A 17314-nucleotide genomic window follows, 5' to 3' on the forward strand; every position below is an offset into this window, starting at 1 on the left:
GTGCCAGAATTTCCTCCTGGATCTTTCTCTTTGCAGCCATGCCTTTGGGCCCAGGCTGTAAGGCTGCCCTGAAGCTGCCACTTTGGAGAGACCACAGAGATGGGACAAATTTGCTGGAGGAACCCCAGCTGTGAGTCCTCCCAGACCTGTGAGTGTAGAAGATGATCCCAGACAGCCACCATCTGACTGCAACACCCAGAGGAGAGACCTTAGGCCAGATCTACCTAGCTGAGCCACTCCCTAATTCCATACTCAAGAAACAACGGGTTGTTTTAAGCCACTACATTTTGAATGGTTTGATAACTAAAAACAGAAGGAATAAAGGAAAAAAAGGAAGGAACAAAGAAGAGATGGACAAATTGAAAATAATGGATAATCCAAATATCACTAATTACGTGAGTAAATGTTCAATAGGAAAAATTAAAATACAAGACAAAATACATACAGCAGAAGTTGACAAAACTAAAGGAAAAACTAGTCAAATACACAATCATGATTAGATTTTAACATAACAGTATCTGATAGAAAAGGAAGATAAAAATCAGTACAGATATGTAAAAGATTTGACCAAATAACAAATCAACTGACTCCAGTAGACATATATAGAACACCACACCCAACAACTGCAAATTACACATTTTTCTAAATTGCCACATGGATTATTTACTGGAACAGACAATGCTGGGCCATAAATCAGGTCTCAACAAATTTCAAAGGACTGAAATCATACAAAGCGTACATTCTAACTACAATACAATTAAACTAGGAACCAATACAAAAATATACATAATCTCAAAATGTAAGTTAAACAACATAATTCTAAATAATACATGGGTCAAAGAAGAAATCAAGATGGAAAGTAGATAATTAGAACTAAATGATAATAAAAATACATATCAAAAATTACTAGAAAAACAAATACCATATGCTAACACATATATGTGTAATAAAAAAAATGGTTCTGAAGAACCTAGGGGCAGGACAGGAATAAAGATGCAGATGTAGAGAATGAACTTGAGGATATGGGGAGGGGGAAGGGTAAGCTGGGATGAAGTGAGAGAGTGACATGGACATATATACACTACCAAATGTAAAATAGATAGCTAGTGGGAAGCAGCTGCATAGCACAGGGAGATCAGCTCTGCTCTGTGACCACCTAGAGGGGTGGGTTAGGGAGGGTGGGAAGGAGACACAAGAGGGAGGGGATATAGGGATATATGTATACATATAGCTGATTCACTTTGTGATACAGCAGAAACTAACACACCATTGTAAAGCAATTATACTCCAATAAAGATGTTAAAAAAAAATTACTGGAGTTGTTGGTACTCCAACACAAAAAAAGAAAATGATTCAAGAAACAGAAAGGTGTAAGAACAAGAAATATGCCAAGCAAATAAATCAGGAAAAATTATAGTTAGGTATCTAATTATCACTGTAAAATATGTATAAAAACCTGGAAATAAAACTGATTATCTCAACCTTTTTGTTTGGGAGGAGACAGGAAGAAAGGCATGTTAAAGGTTTTCTCTTCTTGGGAAAAGGATAAAGATACTGAATCTCTCTTTTTCTATACATTAAAAAAATATAAATCTAAACATGTGAAAAATGTAATGTCAACAACTAAATAATATAACTTAAAAATCACTAGAGGAAAAACGAGCAAAGAAAACTTGACCAACTCAACCAGAGTCAGAATATGAAAAATAAACAACAGGAAAGAAAGGTATCATTTGCAAACCACAAATGATAAAAGCTTATTCTATGAAGACTGTGATGACAAACTTAGAAAATAATACATTTAATTTACATGTAGCAAATCCTATAACATGTTATATGAATAGCTGGTTTTGTCTTTTCTTGTTTAAAATACTGAAGTCAGTATTTAACAACAGAATGCCTGAACCATAGTAAGTGTTTCTTTTGTGGTAATTCACTCTAAAAACATCTCCAGATATGGTCATCTAACCCTTTGAATTCTATGCTCACAAAACAGTCCATTCCATTTCTGGATAACCTAATTGTTAGAACGTTCTTTACATTGCTGTTTCTTTGTAGTGGCCACTTACTGGGTCTCTGTCTCTGATGCCAAACAGAAAAAAGAGAATTCCTCTTCCAGTCTATGCTCCTTCAAATATTTGAAAACAGTTATTCCACCTGCCATATCTTCTTTTTCAATAAGCAATCCTATTTCATTTTTCAGATGATAGTTTCAAATTCTGTAATCATTCTGTCTCCTACCCAAAAGCTTTAGGTCTTACACTCTCTTAAACTAAAAGTAATATATGCTAATTAGTACTACTAGCAGGCATTACAAAAAAAGGCTTATAACAAAAAAGAGCAGTAACTATATCCCCTTAACCTACTTCCAACTTCTAGCTCTTTCTCTGAGTGCTCTCCATACTTCTAAATAAGATATTTATACTCCTATCTCTTGGTTTTTAGTTTTACATATTGCTATTATGGTAGATGAGAATTTTAGCTCTCTTAAATAACACATAGCAAAGTAATATATTAAGATTACATTTCCTTTTTCATATAACTTGTGTTTATTCTGGAATTGTCTACCAACATATTTTCCACCCAAACCTGCCAGATAATCTATGAATTTCATTCCCTTCTCCCCACCCTCCACCCCGCAAAAAAAAAAATCCTTCCTGTAGCTTGCTGTAATCTGTACCAGTTGCTCTCCAGGCCCACAGATGTCTGTCAGCCTAGGACTTTCTTACGTACTGGTGTGCTTCAGAGTGCCTATCCGCAGAGGTTACCACTACTATTTCTACTGCTTCTCCAGAAAATAAGGCACTTGTCCCCATAAGTCAACATCTTCTCTAAGCACACTGTTTAAATCAATAGAACAGTGTGAATATGAACTATTGGGCTGGTGACAATATTTTTTTAAAAGAGAAAGAAAAGAAAACACTAAATTATAGATCATTTTCAGTATTGTGCCATCACTTTTTGGTACAAGTATCTAAAACTTAAAAAAAAAAAAACTTTTAAAAGCACAAGGTTTCCACAGTTTCTTAGGTTCTTACATTTCCTTTTTGACCCACCTCCTAGAGAAATGGAAACAAAAACAAAAATAAACAAATGGGACCTAATGAAACTTCAAAGCTTTTGCACAGCAAAGGAAACCATAAACAAGACCAAAAGACAGTCCTCAGAATGGGAGAAAATATTTGCAAATGAAGCAACTGACAAAGGATTAATTTCCAAAATTTACAAGCAGCTCATGCAGCTCAATAACAAAAAAACAAACAACCCAATCCAAAAATGGGCAGAAGACCTAAATAGACATTTCTCCAAAGAAGATATACAGACTGCCAACAAACACATGAAAGAATGCTCAACATCATTAATCATTAGAGAAATGCAAATCAAAACTACAATGAGATATCATCTCACACCAGTCAGAATGGCCATCATCAAAAAATCTAGAAACAATAAATGCTGGAGAGGGTGTGGAGAAAAGGGAACACTCTTGCACTGCTGGTGGGAATGTGAATTGGTTCAGTCACTATGGAGAACAGTATGGAGGTTCCTTAAAAAGCTACAAATAGAACTACCATATGACCCAGCAATCCCACTACTGGGCATATACTCTGAGAAAACCAAAATTCAAAAAGAGTCATGTACCAAAATGTTCATTGCAGCTCTATTTACAATAGCCCGGAGATGGAAACAACCTAAGTGCCCATCATCGGATGAATGGATAAAGAAGATGTGGCACATATAGACAATGGAATATTACTCAGCCATAAAAAGAAACGAAATTGAGCTATTTGTAATGAGGTGGATAGACCTAGAGTCTGTCATACAGAGTGAAGTAAGTCAGAAAGAGAAAGACAAATACCGTATGCTAACACATATATATGGAATTTAAGGGAAAAAAATGTCATGAAGAACCTAGCGGTAAGACAGGAATAAAGACACAGACCTACTGGAGAACGGACTTGAGGATATGGGGAGGGGGAAGGGTGAGCTGTGACAGGGCGAGAGAGAGGCATGGACCAAATGTAAGGTAGATAGCTAGTGGGAAGCAGCCGCGTGGCACAGGGATATCAGCTTGGTGCTTTGTGACCGCCTGGAGGGGTGGGATAGGGAGGGTGGGAGGGAGGGAGACGCAAGAGGGAAGACATATGGGAACATATGTATATGTATAACTGATTCACTTTGTTATAAAGCAGAAACTAACACACCATTGTAAAGCAATTATACTCCAATAAAGATGTTTAAAAAAAAAAGAATATATCCATGTAGACTTGAAGTTAGGGACCAGATGGTGTAAATTTGTGTGGTTATCTCCTGACCTAACCTTTTAGCTTCTTTTTGTTCCTTGATTGTAGTTAAGCTTCATCTTGCCTCAGGGCCTTTGTATTTGTTTCTCCCATGTTCTGGAAATATTATTTCCAGAAAAATTGTCCATAAATGATTCCTTTCTATTCTTTGGCACTCATCTCTTAAAGATATTTTTTCCTTGATTGTCCTACCAGCCTAACTTAGTCCCAATTTATCAGATTACCTCACTTCTTTCACAGAATAATAATAAAAACAAATATTATCTTTGGTGGAAAAAAAAAACTTTTAAAAGCACAAGGTTTCCACAATTTCTTAGGTTCTTACATTTCCTTACTAAATGACACTTCCCTACTTCTTTATGTATCAAAAAAGGAACACAAATTCTACTGCTTTAGAAGACACTGACCCATCAATTATCCCCAAACAAATTTTTTTTTTTTTTTTATAAATTTATTTATTTTTTGTCTGTGTTGGGTCTTCGTTTCTGTGCGAGGGCTTTCTCCAGTTGCGGCGAGCGGGGGCCACTCTTCATTGCGGTGCGTGGGCCTCTCACTGTCGCGGCCTCTCCCGTTGTGGAGCACAGGCTCCAGACGCGCAGGCTCAGTAGTTGTGGCTCACGGACCTAGTTGCTCCGCGGCATGTGGGATCTTCCCAGACCAGGGCTCGAACCCGTGTCCTCTGCATCGGCAGGCAGATTCCCAACCACTGCGCCACCAGGGAAGCCCCCCAAACAAATTTTTACTAAAACCTTTAGTAAATTATGACTGAGGCAGTTATCCCATTCATTGTACCCTTGACATTCTCTAAGAATTCAGGTAAAGGATTAAAATATTTAATCCAACCATCTTACTTTTTCAGGAGTAAAAATTTTTGGCAAATTTGACAAGTGGTCTTGAAAGGCTTATTATACTATTATGATAACTCATGCAATAACCTGCCATTTGAAATTATTCCTTAAAAAATGTATTAGTGAGTACATTTTTCTTTTATAATAATCTCTGTAGCATCTGTAGTTACATCTCCTTTTTCATACTTATTGTTTATTATGGCTTCTCTCTCTTTTGATCAATCTTACCAGATTTGTTAACTCTATTAGTCTTTTTCTAAGAATCAGCTTCAGCTATGTTGATCCTTCATTGTTCACTTGTTTTATATTTCTTTATTTCTACTTTTATCTCTATTATTTCCTTCCTTTCTTTATTCTGTCCTGTTTCTAATTTAGATTGAATTCCTGGCTCGTTAATTTTCAGCCTTTCTTCTTTTCCAACAAATATCTCAGAGCCTCCATCAGAGATCTTTTTCCTTCTACCTAAAGTGTATCTTTCTGAATTTGTCTTAATGATATTCTACTGGAGATAAAAATCTCTGTTTTAATTTTTCTGAAAACTTTATTATGTACCTACACTCTTGAAAGGTATTTTAGCTTTAATAGTTATTTCTTTTCAGCACACTGTAGTTATTCTTTTCTTCTGATTTCAAGTTTTTCCTTTCAATAAACCAGTCTAATAGTAGATTATTTTGAAGGTAATCCGTCTTCTCCCTCTGGCTATTTATTTATTTATTTTATTCATTTAATTTTTGTCTGTGTTGGGTCTTTGTTGCTGTGCGCAGGCTTTCTCTAGTTGCAGCGAGCGGGGGCTTCTCTTTGTTGCGGTGCATGGGCTTCTCATTGCGGTGCACGGGCTTCTCATTGCGGTGGCTTCTCTTATTGTGAAGCACGGGCTCTAGGCGTGCGGGCTTCAGTAGTTGTGGCTCGTGGGCTCTAGAGCACAGGCTCAGTAGTTGTGGTGCATGGGCTTAGTTGCTCCGCAGCATGTGGGATCTTCCCTGACCAGGGCTCGAACCCGTGTCCCCTGCATTGGCAGGTGGATTCTTAACCACTGCGCCACCAGAATCCCAGCCCTTTGGCTATTTTTAAGGTCCCTGACTATATGCAAATTTAATTATGAAGTGTTTAGGTTTAGTTTTTTCTCTCCTGTTTAGGATTTGACTTCTTAAATTTGTGCCATTTGCAATTTTAGAAATTCTTAATTTTAAACTCCTCAAATATTATTTTTACTTGACTTTTCTTCACATCTATATTCTGCTTTGATAACTGGTAGATCTTCTCATGCTCTTCTTGTATTAGTTAAGACTAATACAAGACTAGGCTGATGCAATAAGAGACTCTACAATTGCCTGAGCAAAATTCAAGGTTTTTTTCTCTCCCACATGACAGTAGAAAGGGACAGTCCAGGGCTGGTTTGGCAGCTTAGCAGTCTGAGAGAGCTAAGCTCTTACATCTTGTTGCTGCTCTGTCATCCTTACAGTATTGCCCTCTTCCACCTAGCTAAAAATAGTTCATCACTGTGTCCACATTCCAGTCTATGGGAAGGAAGAAGGAGGCGGGAAATGGAGTATCTCATTCCTCTTATAGGCATAAACCGTAAGGCTAAAACCTATGCACACATAACTTCCACTTGCATCCAAATTGCTGAAACTTTGACACAGAGTCAAATCTCACTATCAGAAAGGCAGTGAAATGGAAGCTGTAGCTGGATAGCAAAGCATCCATCTAATACAGTTATTGCTAAAAAGGAGAAAGAAATCAAGGAAATCTAGCAATTTCTGCCCCAATTTTCTAATTCTCATTTCTTCTCTTACATGTTGTCCATCTGTGTCTCTTTATTTTGGTTAATTTATTTTTCAGGTCATCTTCCAGCTCATGAATTCTAATCTATTGTTAAACCTACCTATTGAATTAAAAAATTTTTATTTATATTTTTCATTTCCAGAAGTTCTTTTATTATTTTGTCAAAGCTATTGGTAATTGTTCATAGTCTCATTCTGTTTCTCACAACATTATAGTGAAATGTTGAAAAGCTTGAACTTATGATCCATACTGCCTGACTAGAATCCTGCTCTACCACTTACTAACCTCTGTCTACAACTTTTCCTCCTAAATGCTGAATATTGGGAATGCCTCTATTAAATAGAAGACAGGAGACTATCACATTATCCAAAAGTACTCCTTACTCTGTGCCTTTGAGCAGGACAGGTGCTCCATGAGTTGTAAAAAAAAAAAAAAAAAAAAGTGAGCACCTATTCTTTTTTAGCAACAGAGTAAATCATCAAAAACTACATCAAAGGGCTTCCCTGGTGGCGCAGTGGTTGAGAGTCTGCCTGCCGATGCAGGGGACACGGGTTCGTGCCCCGGTCCGGGAGGATCCCACAGGCCGCGGAGCGGCTGGGCCCGTGAGCCATGGCCGCTGAGCCTGCGCGTCCGGAGCCTGTGCTCCGCAGCGGGAGAGGCCACAGCACTGAGAGGCCCGCGTACCGCAAGAAAAAAAAAAAACAAAAAAAACAAAAAAAAAAACTACATCAAAGCAGACTGCTTTTTATATGTAGTACAATCTACTTAGTAAGATGAATATTCTTTAGCAATCTTTATCATCGCAGGCAAATAAAACATTTGTAAACCATGAAGAAAATTTTATAGGCTGTGACTAATACTTTCTATGTTGACAAAAAAATTTTTTTCCTTAAAAGGCTTACTAAATTAATAAGTTTACTAATTTATGCAAAGTATATCAATTCTAGAATCCTGATGGATACATTTCCATAAAAAGAGGTATTTAACTTTATCCCCTTAAGGGCATTGCCACATAAATTATATAATCATAATTTTAAAATTTAAGACTAACACTAAAGCAAGCCATAGCTAATGAAAAAGTATGAATCTAAAATAATTTCTAAAGCAAAACAGCATACCTGTCACAAATTTCTGAAATCTTTATTCTTAAAGACTACTTCACTTCTTATAACCAACTGAAATGCTGAGATCCTTCCTGGAAGGAAAAGTAAAATGATGTGACCAATAGCAACTAACCTCTATATAGCATTTTATCATGTACAAAGCTCTTTCCTTTATATTTTTTAGTTCACCAAAATCAAAACTGTATATGATTTCCCCCACTATAAAGATAAGGAAACCATCCAAGGTTTAACTTGAGTTAAATGACTTAGGGGCAAAGTAACTAGGCAGCTATACTCAAACCTATCCTGATATTAAATGCCATTCTCTTTCAATGTATTATGCTTTGTTACATAACAATAACGAACAATATTAATAGCATACATTTACTGAGAGCTTACCACATGCCAGGCACTGCTGTGAGAAATCCTCACAAAAATCTTATGAGGTAGGTACTAGCAATTTGCCCAAACCACACATCTAGGAAGAGAATCCACAATTCAAACTTCGGCAGCCTGGTTCTTGAGTTCACACTCTTAACATGCTAACTTGCCTCTACTCATATATGTGCATAGAAACTTGAATACACATAGAATACCTTTGCAAGGAAACTGAGGAATGAGGGGACAAGGAAAGAAGGGAGATTTTTCACCGTATGCCTTACATATATTTCTTGAAGGTCAGGCAGAGGAAGGGGAGTGGGGTAGGAGTATTACAGACATGGAATTCCATGGAAAAAACGCACAGATTCAAGAGAATGAAAAGTCTAATTAAAAAAAAAAACTATTAAGAAAAAGTCTAGGTGGCTTGAGAATTTACAGTGAAAGCTTGGGGGAAAGGTAGGGGGAAAGGAATGAGTACAGATGTGGTTTAAACAGTAAGCAGGCTAGCAAGCTACCAAAGTCCCTGTATGACAGCCAAAGAACTTGAAACTTTCCTATCAGAGAAGGAAAGTCACCTAAGGTTTTTGAATAGATAATTTGAGGGGAAAAAAAAGAAAAAAACCCACAAACTTTTATGAGAACTGTGGATGTAGGAACAAAGGGAATGAGAAACTGGAGTAGGGAGTCCAGTTAGGAGGGCAAGGAATGGGGCTTGGGACTTGAGACATAGAGAGGATTAGTCTTAAAGTAAGGGACATAGTTCAGCAACTTTGCTGTGAACACCAAGTGAGATAACGCATATACAGCTCTTAGCACAGTGCCTGGCTAAAAAACAACTACTACTACTATCACTGCTTTACTACTCTAACTACAGTGTTACTGGTATCAATATTTTGAGAAGAATTGTGGAAAGGTAATGTAAGACAAGAGTGGATAGTACTGTCAGATTAGGAACCCCAAATCAGGAGGCAGCGTAATAAAATTTATTGATTCTGAACCTTATTGAATTGAAGGGTCATCAGTTCTTTGAAAATGTAAACACATAGGGAGAAGTGGAGACCAAGGAACCCAAACTAACAACCCCTGATCGAAAGGAACCCCTGGCATACCTGGATCCCTGTGTGAGCCTGGGCAAGTTATTTGTTAATATGTAATTTCCTTATTAACGAAACAAAGCTGGATTAAGATACCTCACTGGTTCCTGATAATTAAACAATATAACATATTTTAGGTACCTATAAAATGCTTAAAACATGGGAGAAGTTAAATGCTTTCCCCTCCTAAAGTGAAAACAGAGGATCAATATTTTGGTTTGATGAAAACACTGCCACATTAGAAAACTACTACTAGGACCCTAGTTTATTAACCTGTTTGCTTTACGAACTTCAAATCTATCTTAGCATGGCCAGATAGTCATGAGTTTCTGATTCTCAAAAACTCTGAAGGTTCCTGTTGCCAGAGGTTACTGGCTTTGTGAAAAGAAATAATACAGGCATAGACACCTTTGTCTTTAAAATATCCTGTTCAGGACAATCTTAGTTCTAATCAAGTTCTTAATATTTGAGATGAGAGGAGGTCAGAAAAACGTAATAAGAAAATTATTTAAAGCTTGCTTTCATGAGACAAATCAATTTGATCAGGTCTAAAAATTGGCCATTAAATGAAAATTAAACTTTATCAGGGATCTTGGATTCTGTGCCTAATGCTAAGAAATATACCAAAAAAAAAATGTGACTATTGATTTATAGAATTTCTAGGATTTATTTTCAAGAAGAGTAACACTGGGTGAGAGATTTTTATTTTCTCATAATGGAACTAAATGGAGATTCTATAAATGGGAGATCTTAATTTAGCAATTAAGAGTTATGAATTGCTGACCACATATGTTTATAAATGGATTTCTTGATAAGAATCAGTTCCAAACATTCTTTTTTGGATGGACATCAACCCCCCCCCCCAGTAGACTAAGCTATCATAAGTTTATACCTAGATCACTGCAATAGCCTCTCATCGGGTCCCTTCACATCTAATTCCCCTCACCCTCCCAATCTTTTTCCCATAGTGAAGCTAGAATGATCTTTATAAAAATACTTATTTAATCATGATAGTGACCCTCTTCCCAAATCCCTCCAGTTAAGATACTTCAGTGATTTGCCACTACCCTTAAGGATAAAGCCAGAAAATGTTAACATGGCCTACAAGAGTCGGCACAGTTTGGTCCCTAATTCCCACTCTAGCTTCATTTCACAATGTTCTCTCTCTCGCTCTCAATGCTCCAGCCAAACTGCCTTTATTCCATTTTCTCCACTGTGCCGTACTCTCTCCTGCCAGACACAGGTCAGTTGGTAAAGTGTTCTGGAGAAAAGTAAAGCAAGAAAGGGGGTATAGGGAGTTCAAAGGGCAGGAAGATTTGTAGTTTGAAACAAAGTGATACTCAAGTAAAGACCTAAAGGCAATGGTAAGTAAGAGAACAGAGTCATGCAGACATCTAAAGGAAATCGAAAAACCTTGAGATGTCCAGTGACTTCTATAAAGAGAAAGGATGGCACCCTAATTGGAGGGAAGTAATGAGATGGTTAGTAGGAGGTAAGGTAAGTGATGAAACAGACAGCTTAAAGATGGCTTTTAGCTCATAGTAAGGACTTTGGCTTTTACTTGGTATGAGATGGGAACTCACTGAACGGTTCTGATCAAAGGATGACAAGTTCCCACTGAACTTTTAGACAGATCTCTCTAGCTGTCGTGTGGTGAAAGGAAGGAGGAGGTCAAGGGCAGAGGCAGGGAGAACTATTTGAAGGCAAATGAAACCCAAAAGATGGCAATATGGACCAAAGCAGTAGCAGTGGAAGTGGTAAGAATTAGTTATCTTCCAGATATATTTAAAGATAGGGCCAAAAGGAGTGAAGAGTTGGGAGAAAAAAGGCTACTAAATAATAAACAGAAGACAGACGCCAAACAGAGAACACTGAGCAGGATAAATACCAAAAAATCTACACCTAGGAATATATTCAAACTGCAGAAAATCAAAGACAAATATTGAAAGAAGCTGGAGGGGGAAAAAAAACACCCAACTTCTAGAGGGGCAAGAATGAGAATTACCTGAGACTTCTCTTCAGAAATTACACAAAAATAAGAGAATGAAGTGAAATATTTAACTGTTGAAAGAAAAAACCCCACCACGCTACAATTCTGCAAATCCAGCAAAGTTAGCCTTCAGATGACAGAGAAATACAGACTTTCTCAAACAAAAATTCAGTGGAATTTGTTGCCATAGATCTGCTCTGCAAGAAATATTAAAAGAAGTTCTTTAAAAGAAGGGAAATGATTTAAGTCAGAAACTTGGACCTAAATATGAATATATGAAGGTAAAATAAAATCTTTTATGTTTCTTATTCTTAATTGATCTAACAGACAACAATTTTAAATAATAGCAATAATGTATTAGATGATTATAGTTTATGGGTAAGTAAAATGAATGACAGCACATTATAAGGGATTTTAGGAATTGGAAACTGTTATAAAGTACTTGTATTATCTGTGAAGTGGTATAGTGTTATATGACACTGGGCTTGGATTAGTGGTAAATGTATATTTCAAATTCAAGTGCAACCACTAAAAAAAAAAAGTATAATTGATATGGTAAGAGAAAAGAAAAAAATGAAATAATATAAAATGCTCAGTTAAAACCAGAAGGTAGCAGAAAAAGAGTAGAAGACAAAAAGGAAACAAGGGCAATGAACAGAAAACAGTAACACCTATGGGAGCTATTAATCCAACTACATTAAAAATCGCTAGTCAAAAATCAACTCTAAATACACCAATTAAAAGAAAGAGACTGTCAGAGTGGATCAAGAAACACACTTTGGGGACTTCCCTGGTGGCGCAGTGGTTAAGAATCCGCCTGCCAACGCAGGGGACACAGGTTCGATCCTTGGTCCGGGAAGATCCCACATGCCGCAGAGCAACTAAGCCCATGTGCCACAATTACTGAGCCTGCGCTCTAGAGCCCAGCTCTAGAACAACAAGAAAACAGATGAACAACAAGGAAAAACGGATGAATCTACCATTATACCCAGAGACTCCAACACCCCTTTATCAGTAATTGATAGATACAGTAGGCAGAAAATCAGAAAGGACATAGCTGAACTGAATACCACCAATCAGTTGGACCTAACTGATACTTTTACAATATTTCATGAATAACAACAAAATATATATTATTTTTAAGGGCATATGGAACATTTAAAAAGATAGACCATAATCTGGACTATAAATAAGTCTCAGTAAATTTAAAGAAATTTAAATCATACAAGTATGTTTTCTGATCACGCTGGAATCAATAATAGAAAGACATCAAGAAAATCCCCAAGTATCTGGAAACTATAATAACATACCTCTAAATAATCCTTGATTCAAGGAAAAAAATCAAAAGGGAAGTTACTATTTTCAATAGAATGAAAATAAACACACCATATCAAAATTTGCAGAATAAGAGCCCAGAAATAAACCTTTTCATAAATGGTAAAATGATTTCTGACAAGGGTATTAACACCATTCAATGAGGAAAGGGCAGTCTTTTCAACATATGTTATTGGGAAAACTGGATATTCACATGCAAAAGAATTAAGCTGGACCCTGACCTTAACGCTATATACAAAAATTAATTCAAAATGGATCAAAGACATAAACGTAAGAGCAAAACTATAGAACTCTTAGAAGAAAACATAGGGAAAAGTTTCATGACGTTGGATTTGGCAATGATTTCTTGGATATTACATAAAAAGTACAGGCAACAAAAGCAAAAATAGATGAACTGGACTACATCAAAATTTAAAACTTCTGTGCATCAAAGGACGCAACCAATGGTGTAAAATGGCAACAGATGGAATGGGAGAAAATATTTGTAAATCATATATCTGATAAGGGGTTAATATTCAGAATAAAGAACTGTTAAACCTCAACGACAACCAAAAAAAACCCCAAACAAAATGAGCAAAGGACTTGAATAGACACTTCTCCAAAGAAGATACATGAATGGCCAATAAGCACATGAAAAGATACTCGACATCACTAATCATTAGGGAAATGTAAATCAAAACCACAATGAAATACCACTTTACATCCATTAGGATGGCTATTAACAAAACAAAACAAAACAAAACAAATTTAGAAACCAGAAAATAACAAGTGTTGGTGAGGACGTGGAAAAATTAGAACCTTTGTGCACTGCTGGTGGGAATGTGGAAAAACGTATGGCAATTCCTCAAAAAAATTAAAAATACGATTACCATATAATCTAGCAATTCCACTTCTGGGCATATACCCAAGAGAGCTGAAAGCAGGGATTCAACCACATATTTGTAGTACACCCATGTTCACAGCAGCATTATTCACGATAGGCCAAAAGTGGAAGCAACCCAAGTGTCCATCAACAGATGAATGGATAAACAAAGTGTAAGTATGTACATACAATGGAGTATTATTCAGCTTTAAATGGAAATTGTGATACCTGCTACAACAAGCATCAACTTCGAGGACATAATAAGTGAAATAAGCCAGTCACAAAAGGACAAATACTGTATGATTCCACATTCATGAAGTACATACAGTAGTTAATAATTAAATTCATAGACAGAAAGTAGAATGGTGGTTGCCAGGGGCGGGGAGATTGGGAGTTAGTGTTTAACAGGTATGGAGTTTCAGTTTGGGAAGATGAAAAAAAATTCTGGAGATGGATGGTGTTAACAGTTTCACAAAAATGTAAATGTACTTAATGCCACTAAACTGTACACTTAAAAATGGTTACAATGGTAAGTTTTATGTTATGTGTATTTTATCACAAGTTTTAAAATAATGTAATTCACCATACTAACTTAAAGTAAATCACAGGCAGAGGTGCCAGCAAAGGAAGATCAGACACAGCAGCCAGTAAGGTAAGGGTAAAACCAAATATGTGGCTTCTTGGAACAAAGAGAAGAAGACATTTCAAAGAAAAGGAAGTGATTAACTGTTAATGCTGCTGACAAGTCAAGTAAGATGAAGACTGAGAACTGACCACTGGAGGTCACTGGAGACTTGATGAATTCATTTCAGTGGAATAACCTAGGTCCAAAAGACTGACCGGGTTTAAGAAAGACTGAGAGATGACAAACTGGAAATAGCATTAGACGATTTTTTCTGAGGAGTTTACTTAAAGAATAGAAAAATGGGGTGGTCACTAAGACAAGGCAAAGAGGATTTGGGTTCAAAAGGGGTTTTCTTTATACTATTTCCACAGCAGGTAGAAGTTCAGTACATCAAACATTCAAGAGTTACCTAGTAAATCTTTGTCCACAATGAACTATCCTCAAGACTAGGTTTACTGCTTGACACTAGAGGGCACAGGGCTGCAATTTTGAATCCTTCTTCCCTCCACCTCCCAAACATACGTTATCTCATCATCTTTTTCCAAGGTCATTGAAATTTTTAATAACTCTTTATCAAATAATATTGCAATAAGTGTACAATAATTTATCTTTTTGTTGGATATGTCCAAACATTCTGTTATAATAGATAACCCTGCAATGAATCTATGCATACATTTTTATCCAGAATTATTATTTTTTCTTTGGGTTACATTTTCAGATGGATCATTACTAGATTTAAGGTTAGGAACTTTTTGAATGTTCTTCATGGAGATTAATAGTTTTATCAATTTACATTCCCATATCAAGAATATGTGGGTCTCGGGAATTCCCTGGTGGTCCAGTGGTTAGGACTCGGAGCTTCCACTGCAGGGGGTATGGATGGGTTCAATCCCTTGTTGGGGAACTAAGATCCCACATGGTCAAAAAAAGAAAAAAAGAGGGGCGTCCCTGGTGGCGCAGTGGTTGAGAGTCCACCTGCCGATGCAAGGGACATGGGTTCGTGCCCTGGTCTGGGAAGATCCCACATGCCACGGAGCGGCTGGGCCCGTGAGCCATGGCCGCTGAGCCTGCACGTCTGGAGCCTGTGCTCCGCAACGGGAGAGGCCACAACAGTGAGAGGCCCGTGTACCGCAAAAAAAAAAACCACAAAAAAAACAAAAAAAGAATATGTGGGTCCCATTTTACCACATCCCTAATAACAGTTTCAACTTAAATTTGCTTATTACAATTTAAATGTTCTTATTTTGTTAATCATATCATCAGAGGTGTATTACCCTGCTTTAGTTTAAATTTCTTTGATTAACTGATGAGGTTAAATTGTTTTCCAAATACTTGTCAGTCACATCTTCTTTCTTTTGCGAACTGCCTATTCTTTTCTCATTTGTTTTGAAAAAAGTTATTTTCCCTATCTATCAGTCTAGTATGTTTATTAATTAAGGACAGTCACCCTTGTGATTACTGCAAGTTTTCCCTGCAGGTGTTATTTACTTTTAATTGTTTATTTTATCATATTCAAGTGAATTTTTGTTAATTATGTTAAATCTGTATTTTCCTTTGTCATTTTCCCTTTTCATAATTTGGTTTATAACTACTAAGGAGTGGCTATCAGCAGATTGAAGCAAAAGACTTGGTTTAGGAATTAAAGTTCTGTTGTAAGGAAGTTAGAAAGTTTCTTGTGCTATTAATATCTGGTTTATTATCTAGTCACCATTTAAATGAAGGTTTATAAATGTATGAGCAATACATAAGTAAGTATATAATAAAATCTGGTAAAAGCAACTAGAAAAATGGTACTTGAATCTAGAACACCTGTAATTAGGTGCTGGCTCTACCACTTACCAGCTACAAGACTTTGGACTTCTTAACCTCATTCAACTCTCATGATCTATAAATAACAGTATTTTTGAGGGCTTACTATGTGCCAAGCATGACTCTAGGAATTTTACTTTTGTCACTTATTTAAATATAACTCTATGATATTATAATTACCACTTTACACAAGAGAAAACATATAACCTAGAGAGGTTATATAACTCATCAAAATTCAAACACAATTAGTAAACAGCAGAACCAGGATTTGAATCTAGGCTTTCTGACTCCAGTGCCTCCATCCCGGCTCCTAATCACTCTATTATATGGCCTCTTTCATATTTAAAATGGGAATGATACCATTTATCTCATAGGTGTGGTGAGAGGATTAAATGAGGCAATACACATGAATGACTTTTATAGTGTAAAGTGGCAAGCATAAGGAACAGTTATTATCAAAGATTTTTGTTCTGAATAACAACAAAAATATCAGATAGATACTTTGTATGACTTAATAAAACAAAGCAAAAGAGATGATGGCAAATTCTTCAACACATATACTGGGAACTAAAATCCTTACAGTAACCTGTTAAAAGTACCATGGAGACAGCCCTTAGGCTTTTGCTTTCTGGCTGGAAAAAAAAAGTCTGTCTCAGGCTAGAAGAATATACAATTTATTCCATGAAAATGACAGCACAAAGCATGATCCCAAATCAGTTAAATATGCACGTTTAGAAGCCCCATGAAAACAAGAGACTCAGTTTGTCTTTTTCCCTCTTAGTCTAGCCACTTCTTCCTCTTCTGTGTAACACAAATACCTTGGTTTATACCCCTTACGGTGTTATGCCATACCCACTTCCTCTTTTTCTATCCAAATCCTCCAAGCTCTTCAGGGTGCATTTCAAGCCCCGACTTCAAAGTTATATCCATTAACTCATGCCTGTAGCCTTCTTTACCTGACCTCTCATTACTTCTTTTATAAAAACTACTTAGTCTCTGGTTACATTTTCTTTTGTTGAGATAAAATTCACATACCATAAAATTTACCATTTTAAAGTATATAATTCAGTGGTTTAAATTACATTCACAAGGTTGTACAACAATCACCACTATCTAATTCCAGAACATTTTCACCACTCTAAAAAGAAACCCCCATATCCATTAGCAGTCACTTTCCCATT

At 36.5% G+C, this 17314-nt stretch overlaps 1 protein-coding gene across 3 annotated transcripts in view; it reads right to left on the minus strand.

Annotated features, from left to right (window-relative positions):
* The window catches only part of RAP1A (RAP1A, member of RAS oncogene family), a 74037-nt gene that overhangs the window by 26635 nt on the left and 30088 nt on the right, over positions 1–17314 (minus strand). Inside the window, exon 1 of one of the 3 annotated variants that reach the window (XM_082833663.1) lies at positions 8053–8100. The exons of the other annotated variants lie outside the window; for them this stretch is intronic. The gene's annotated coding sequence lies outside the window, so the exon portion shown is untranslated. Of the gene's footprint in view, positions 1–8052; positions 8101–17314 lie in introns of those variants that run through there. 3 annotated transcript variants of the gene reach the window in all.

Source organism: Leucopleurus acutus, assembly GCF_964270905.1.
Source record: "Leucopleurus acutus genome assembly, chromosome: 2".
Taxonomy (NCBI): Eukaryota; Metazoa; Chordata; class Mammalia; order Artiodactyla; family Delphinidae; genus Leucopleurus; species Leucopleurus acutus.